This window comes from Loxodonta africana, chromosome 7, assembly GCF_030014295.1.
Source record: "Loxodonta africana isolate mLoxAfr1 chromosome 7, mLoxAfr1.hap2, whole genome shotgun sequence".
In the NCBI taxonomy this organism is placed as follows: domain Eukaryota; kingdom Metazoa; phylum Chordata; class Mammalia; order Proboscidea; family Elephantidae; genus Loxodonta; species Loxodonta africana.
The window spans coordinates 16,117,390-16,125,652 of record NC_087348.1 but is presented as its reverse complement, the minus strand read 5'-3'; the positions used below and the strand labels follow the sequence as shown (position 1 = coordinate 16,125,652).

General features: G+C 41.0%; 1 pseudogene; it reads right to left on the bottom strand.

The window, feature by feature from the left end:
- Positions 1–6,321: 6,321 nt before the first annotated feature.
- LOC100666866 (olfactory receptor 5A1-like) lies at positions 6,322–7,265 on the bottom strand (annotated as a pseudogene).
- Positions 7,266–8,263: the final 998 nt, after the last annotated feature.

Genomic DNA, 8,263 nt, shown 5'->3' with positions numbered 1-8,263 from the left:
TGGACCTCTGTCATGGGTGGCTAGGTGGCATGGGTGGAGCCAGCAGTCCTCAAGCTGTTTTGTTTTCATATGTCCACATAGGCTGGATGTAGGTAAGTGAGGACCCGGCTACGCGGAGCGGTATTAAGTGTCCCTCACCTGCTTCTCCACCATATAGCTTATACAGCTGAGGTTAGACTTCAGGTATATACCCTGTTGTACTGTGCTAATGAGGGCCTACGCTGTTGTAATGGGCTCACACAGGCCTATGAAGAGGCAAAAGAAATTCAAACTCTGTGAACCCTTTATGTCCTTGCCTAGGCAAAGGAGCTATTTCTGCCCTGAGTTCCCGGCTTAGAGGAGCTGGCGGATTATTTTTTCCTGTTTGTTAATTTGTTCCCTCTCCAAGGCTGGGTGAATGGCCATGGGTGCGTGATGACTCCTATGTCCAGCCCAGAGAATGCAGCAATCTCTGAAGCCAGCTCAGACCCAGCGCAGAGCAGGAAGGGGGCAGGTAAATAGGAGAGAGTTTTTTCCCAAAGGGGTGTTTTCATCCACGCAGTAGGTTAGATGCATGTGCTTATCTTTCACCAATTGAGCACTGCTTTTTACCGATTCTGGGGCGTGAGTAGACTCTCCACTGCTTGGTCTCTCCTGATGCGGAAAACTCGTCCTGAATGCCACTGCAGGCCACACTGATTTTACACCAGCTGATCTCACCTGCAGGGTGCCAGTTCCCACCGGGTCAGGTCTGGCAATTCCTTGCTGCTTCTGAACCCTCTCATCCCTCCCCCTGACACTCAGTCTGATTCCTGAGCTTTGCCTTTGATGATCAGAGCTCCTAGATTGTCATATATGATCATTTGTTTTTTCAACTTTTTGTTGTATAGGGGACCACAGGGAGCATCTGACTACTCTGCCAAATTGGCCCCGCCTCTCAAGAATATTCTTAATGATTGTATTTATTTCTAACATATTATTCCTTATCTCTCACCCAACTACATTATAAATCCCTAATACCATCTTTTTTGCAGCACCTCCAAGTACCCTAAACAAGCCAATGGAGTTGTTTATAAAGAGTACATAGATTGGTTGAAATATTTTACTATATAATGGTAAGAATATCAGAAATTAAAAAGAGCGTAACAACAAATACATGTTGAATACATTAATAAATGGTCATTTCACTCAATTTTGGATGCGAAATTAAGAATACCTCCTTTTTGTATCATTTTAATTATACATTTTTGAACTCTGTTTACACTTACAATACAGTACTGCCAATATAAAATCTCAGGTGTATTAACGAAGATGAGTTAGTTTCCAAGAAAATATGTTGAAAATACAAACTCTCACAGACAATATCCTCAAACTACCACACTTGGCAAGTTTCATGAAAATAAATCAAAGTATTGATCAGTCAGTTACACTAAAATTCTTCACTTCTTATTACATTTCAGTGACACGGCAACCCTAATCAAATGTAGTCTATGTAGCCCACCTTTCTCAGATAAGAGTGAGTAAGTGTGGACTGGTTTTCTTATCCTGGTGGAATATATTCGAAAATTTTTCTTCTTAAAATTTTGTGAGAGCAAAAAGAAAAAAGTTCTGAATACATCTCTCACTCTGATGAATTTCTTTGCATGGCTCATCGTTCTCTAACACAATTGGGAGAATAAAAGGTGAGTGATGTAATACAGGAGCCCTTGTGGAGCAGTGGTTAAGAGATCAGCTGCTAACCAAAAGGTCAACACTTCAAATCACCAGCTGCTCCTTGGAAACCCTATGGGGCAGTTCTACTCTGTCATACAGGGTCGCTATGAGTCAGAATCGACTCCAATGCAATGGGTAGGCGAACATAGAAAGTTGTTGGAGATTTTACTATGTGGATCTAGATAATGAAAATTCTTCACAATGCTGATCTAAATATAAAAACATGGTCAGTTTTCTATGTTGTTCTGGGAACAGAATCAGGTAATGAAACCTGGGAATGCTTCTAAATGAAAAACAATGTAAGCACCAGAAGGTTAAAAAGGAAAGTTCGAACAACACTACCTGTGCTTGAGGTGGGTGTCTCTGACACCATGTTCCCCAGTCTTGTGTCTTCTGACCCCAGGGTCTCCAAAATGACAATGCATGGCTATTTGAAGTATTTCAAAAGGCCTGATGGAGTTGTACATGAGCACTTTGTTTGGGGACAACAGGTCTGTTATTATGCAGTGAGTCAGCTTGTCTTTTGCTACCCAGAAATTATGAGCACAGGCTTTATATTTAAATAGAAATCAAATTGATTATTATTATTTCAAAAACAGAATCTTCAGGGATGGAAACTAAGTTTAAAAAGTCCTTGCAATGGAAGAAGTTCGGAAATACAGATGTGCATGTTTTGATCTTAGAAATTCCCCTGAAGCTCAGTACAGTCATTTCTGGGTATCAATGGGGGATTCGTTCTAAGATCCCCGTGGATGCCAAAATCTGAGGATCCTCAAGTCCCTTATATAAAATGGTGTAGTATTTGAATATGACCTATTTATATTCTCCCATATACTTTAAGCCATCTCTGGATTACTTATAATACCTAATACAATGTGCGTGCTATATAGTTATTTTACAGTACTTTATTTTTTAGGGAATAATGACAAGATACGAGGCAAACAATGCTCAGAGACAGTGTACTGGAGAGAGACCGAGAACTGTGAAATGGCAGGAGGCTACCACAGGGGTTGCTACACATTGCTTCCTTCACATGGATTCAGCATAGTGCGCAGTGCAGCAAATTCAAGTTTTGTGTTTTGGAAATTTCTTTTTTTTTTTGGTAATATTTTCTATTCATGGTTGGTTGAATTCATGGATGCAGAACCCATGTATACAGAGGGCCAACTGTAAATTATTATTATTTATTTGGTCCTTAATCATTGACTTTCACATTACATCAGACTTTACAAGCATTGTCTGTATTTAATTTCATTCCAGATGTTCCTGTTATTCCCATTGTACAGGGGAAAAACAGAAGGTAACAGAGCTCAAGCTCACATCCTTAAGAAACTGCAGAACTAATATTCAAACCCTCACCCTACCCACAAGTAATACTTGAAATTTTATATTAGAGATTACTCTTTTCACTAAAAGTTAGAGCTAACAGAGATTCTTAGAGGACTTGGGTAAACAGAAAGAAATGTGAGGAAGAGTCCTCACTGGAGGGTGTGCGAATGAGGGAGAGGAAAGCCTTGAATAATGGGGGAGACTGAGGACAATTCACCTTGACCCAGGTAGATCCTACTGGAAGAATCACATGCATATACAAGAGAGTGCAGAATCCACTGGTCTTTCTAGGTCCTGCCCTCTGAGGATGACCAGATACCCCAAGAACACAAAGCTCTTGCCAAACTTCAAAAATGCTTACTTCTTTTCAAAACCAATTTTTAAAGTGGGACCTATCACACCCCATATCTCTGTTATGCCATGAAACTGGTTGTCCACTCACACCCAGCAAGAGAGATGTCCACAACTGGGGCATCCTCTTAACTGTATTGTTAAGGGCAGAGGTGAAAGGAGACAAGCCAATTAGAGGGAGGAAACTCTCCAGGCGATGCTCTCTGGTGTATGGTTGCTATGGAATTTTTGTCCTTGTTGATTTGATGCCCCACTTTGCCATGTCCCTACTGGATCCATTTCCCACATCCCTGTGGTCCCATCATGATGTCATGATTATAGGATTTTATTTACAGTCCTTGGAGTGATTTGGGGTAGAAGGGACCTAGGGATCATCTAGTCTAATACCCTCCTTTTGCAGATGAGGTGCCAGAGGACTCCCCTAGCTGGAATACAATTTGTTGTTAGATGTTGTTGACTCATTCTGACTCATAGCAACCTTATGTACAATAGAACAAAACTCTGCCGAGTTCTGAGCCATTCTTACAATGGTTCCTATGCTTCATCCCATTGTATCCACTGTGTCAATCCATCAATAACAGCTTAACAGCAATAAATTTTATATGTGTGCCTGCACTTCCCTGCTTACAATGCACTTTCATTTTAGATAGATGCATACATACATTTTTTTCAAATACTTCACCCGAATCAGTCATCACAGCAGCCCGGGAGGCAATTATGATATAATTCCCTATACATTAGTAACTGAGGCACGAAGAAATGCAAACAGCTAATTCATGACAGAGTCACTACCTATTACAGTTGTGGGCTTTGGAAACAGCCTATCTAGCTGAATTCTGGCTCTGCAACATGCCGGTCAAGTGATCTTGAACACATGACATTGGAGGGTAGTAACCTCTCCAAACTGCCGTTTCATCACCTATAAAATATGGTTAATAGTAGTAGCCACTTCATAGAGTGGTTCCCTGGGTGGCATAAACAGTTACACACTGGACTAGTAACTGAAAATTCGGCAGTGCAAATCCACCCAGAGGTGCCTCAGAAGTCAGGCTGTGATCTGCTTGCAAAGCCTTGAAAATCCTATGGACCAATTCTACTCTCCATGCAGGGGGTCGGCATTGAGTCGGAATTGACTTGAGAGCAACCCACAACAGTTTTATAGAGTAGCTCTTTATAGAGAGAATTAAATCGGAAGATGGTTATAAAACACTTTGTGTAGTATAAAATAGGCCTTTTATTAGTGTTGTTGCTGTTGCTGGGTGCGGTTGAGTCAATGTTCAACTCATGATAACCCCATGGGACAGAGTAAAGCTGCCCCACAAGGTTTTCTAAGCTGTTATTTTTATGGGACAGATTGCCAGGTCTTTCGCCCACAGAACCACTGGGTGGGTTAGAACCATCAACTTTTAGAAAGCAGCCAAGCACTTAACCATTGCGCCACCAGGGTACCTTCCTTTATTAGTAGCAAGAATGTTCTGCTTTAGAGTTCTTTCCCAAACACTGTGTAGCATTTCTAATCTGTCATTTAAAAAATCCATTTAGGATTATTCCCAACTACGTTATTTTTTGGAAGGGATCTCACCAGTCACTAGCCTATAGGAATGTTTTAGACGAGGTTCCATTCCTGGTTTGATCTGTTCCAGCCAAACATATTTTTATGGGGAAAGGAGTGAGGAAGGAGGCAATGAGTTCATTACTTTATTAATGACCAGCTTCTTAAGACAGTTTTAAAGAAATAATACTGAGACTATGAAATTTTAAAAAGTGGCAGGTCAAAGGAGAGAGTATTTTGGTCAGTTAAAACCATTTGTGTTTCACATTTTGTGATATTTGAGCTAGATCATTGCCTACACTGGGACCAGCATGAAAGGCCAGAATATGCCCAAACATTCCATCTGTAAAATGGGGATAATTTTTCACCTGCCGGCCTCATACATGAATAGAAAAAATCTAATCTGTGCAACAGAACTATGTGTAGGGTAAAGAGTTAAATAAATTCTAATACAATATGAATGAAACTTGGTCCATAAACTCCAGTCTGAAATGCATATCCTTTTTTAAAATTCAACCAGTTGGACTTTGAATCTCCCTGGTACCCCTAAGTCTGATGGCTCTACAAATCCCCTGTCAAACCTAAGCCCCTGGAATCACAAGAAGGCTCAGATCTCCAGGACTTGGATCCTGACTCCTTGGACACACCTTGACAGCCATGATTTCTCAGGCCCTGGTGCAGTCTCCAGTATGCTGTACTGGAACATGCACCAGACCCACAAATGCCCAGAAATCATTGACCTTTAACTTCTTTATAGCCTTTGAGAAACTCCCCAACCCTTGACTCCAAGGGCTCCCCCTTCCTCCTACCCTTCATATCTCCCATATCTTTTTCACAATTCAATTTTTCCCATAGGCCTGAGGGGTAAAGTGAACAGGATACAGTTCCTTGGAAATATACCCAGACAAATCCTCTCTCTCTGTCCATTTGGAACCAAAGCTATAAAGTGTTCCTTATAAACGTTTTGTCACATTTTAAACATAGCATATTATTTTATTTTGTTGGAATATAAATAAAAGTTAAACAATTCAAAAGAAATAAGCAAAACCTGTGAAGGAAAGAACAGGCTTGTGGCATCCTGAGTTCTTGTCACTTCTGTGCAGACAATATCTATCAGTACTTCTCTGCTCAAAGCACAGTCACCTTTTAGGCTTTTATCCACCTGAGTTCTAATCACGGAAACTGGCTTTTTAAGTTACATTCAACATTGTCATCGCTGTCAAAGCACTTGTTGGTGGCACCTAAGCATGATGGTACCAGGAATTAAGGAGATCAGGTTTTCACTTCTTCTGGCTGCCTAGTTATTCCTGTTATCCGAAAAAGCTGACTTATACATTCTTACCTCCATTCTTCTTGCAAGAACCATAATACCTTCCCAAATATTATCCTTACTGAGTTTAATAAGCTGTTCTCTTTATTACCCTCTTGAGGGCCGCTTTGATCTCCTTGTTCCTCAGGCTATAGATCAGAGGATTCAACATGGGGATAAGGATGACATAGAAGATTGAAAGCACCTTGTCCTGCTTCATGGACTGACTAAAGCTGGGACGCATGCACACAGAGAGAGCTGTGCCATCATAGAGTGTCACAGCTGCCAGGTGGGAGACACAGGTATTGAAGGCTTTGGCGCTACCTTTGCCTGAGGATATTTTCAGGACAGAAGCTGCAATGAAAAAATAGGACAAAAGGATAACAAGCAAAGAACCAAACGCAATAAAAATAGAGGCCAAAAGAACAGTTATTTGGGTGGTGAAGACACTGGAGCAAGACAACGAAATAATCTGATGCAAGTTACAGAAGAAATGTTGAATGATATTTGGCCCACAGTAGTACAGATTGAAGCAAGGTACTGTTTGAGATAAACTACTAAGGAAGCTGGTCACATAGGCCCCGGCAACCATCTTCCCACAGAGAACAGGAGCCATGATGGCTGAGTACCGCAGAGGGCTGCCAATGGCCACATATCGGTCATAGGCCATGGCTGCCAACACGCAGCACTCAGCCAGACCCATCCAAGCCACAACACAATATTGACTAGCACAGGCAATGAAGGAAATCCTTTTTTCATCTTTTAAGAACTCCGAAAGCATCCTTGGGCTGATGGAAGAAGAATAGCAGATATCTATAAATAACAGGAAACTGAGGAAAAAGTACATGGTTGTGTGCAGCTGGGAGTCCATCCTGATGAGGAGGATGAGATCCACGAGGAGGATGAGACCATATGAGAGTCACAAGGTAGATCCCTAGGAATATTGGAAAGAGGATAAGCTGTAACTCTTTTCCATCTGAGACCCAGGAGAATAAACATGGTCACAGTGGAGTGGTTTCCATTCCATTCCATGGGCCTGTTGAAGCCATCTGTTGAAGAAAAGATGAAAGAAGGAAATAGCTTTATTTACCCTCCTCAAGAAAATTTTCACTGAAAATCCTGTTGGATAGATATTATCATTGAGTTTCGGGACAAAAGGCAGTAAATGGTCATCATTAGTCAATCATTTCTTAAAATGTCTTAATATCATATTTTTCCATGCCAGATTTTGCAAATATGTGAGTCTTTGGAGTAAGGCCAAATTAGGAAAATAGTGATGAAAAAGATCCTGCCCAGGCATGGCTCTGCTGTTACCTAGATGCTTGGAGAAGATAATGTTTAAAATATGGGAAGTGAGGAGGGTGGGGGAGATGCTCCTTAACGTCTCCTTGAGAACTAGCACTCAATTAACCTATAATCAGAAAGTACCGATGATCCTGTAATAGTCTTTCTGTTTCCACAGCGTAACCGAATGGTGGGAAAAGTCACTCACTAAGAAGGAGAAGCTTGGAAATGGAGTAATTTAACCAATTTAACGACTCTAGGAAGGCTCCTGAGAAGTGAAATAAGACATGGTTGGAAGAGTTATGAAGCTCCCTTTCTTTCAGGTGCAGTTTTTCTTTCCTCACATCAGGAATACTTAAGAGTTAGATTGTCTACAACCTTGTTTAATGCTTTCTTTGTGTCTCTGAAAATCTGATGGAAAATCTAGATCCTCTCCCCAGCAACATACAACCACTTACCGACTTTGCACACAGTTTTATTGGATTTGCAGTTACCCTGAAGTCTGTTAATTGTTACCAGGTTAGAGAACTCTCCTACGGGGAAGAGTGACTGAGAATTATGTAAGATTCATGCTTAGACAAAGGGTATGGATATTGGGAAGCTGAGGCATCAATAACACAATCATAATGTCTCTTTACATAGATATTCTCCCAATAAATGAACAGAAAAGGCATATAACACCGACTGATGGCCCAGGAAGTAAGTCAAACTGGAAGAGATTTAGTCTCTTTTAGAAAGAAATAAGG